The following is a 468-nucleotide window of genomic DNA, read 5'->3' as shown; positions in this document are numbered from 1 at the left end:
TGTGAAGTCTTCATTTTCTCCTTGATCTCCTTTACCTTAACCGTAGTCTGTTGTACCATCTCTGGTCCGACAATCATACTTTCACCGTTCTTATACCAACACAAGGGCGTTTGACACTTGCGCCCATATAAAGCCTCATATGGTGCCATTCCAATACTTGCGTGGAAACTATTGTTGTAGGTATACTCAATCAACGGAAGTACATCATCCCAACTTCCTTTATCATCTAATACACATGCTCTCAATAGATCTTTCAGGGACTGATTTGTCCTTTCAGTCTGTCTGTCCGTTTGTGGATGGTAAGCTGAACTCAATCGTAGTTTCGTTCCCAATGCTTCGTGCAATGCTCCCCAAAAATGTGATGTGAACTTCGGATCACGGTCTGATACAATACTCGATGGTACCCCGTGTAACCTCACAATTTCAGCAATGTAGATCTCTGTTAGCTGATCTACCTTATAGGTGGTC

Source organism: Cicer arietinum, chromosome 5 (genome assembly GCF_000331145.2).
Source record: "Cicer arietinum cultivar CDC Frontier isolate Library 1 chromosome 5, Cicar.CDCFrontier_v2.0, whole genome shotgun sequence".
NCBI lineage: Eukaryota > Viridiplantae > Streptophyta > Magnoliopsida > Fabales > Fabaceae > Cicer > Cicer arietinum.
The sequence above is the reverse complement of the archived record's forward strand: the minus strand, read 5'-3'. Positions refer to the sequence as shown.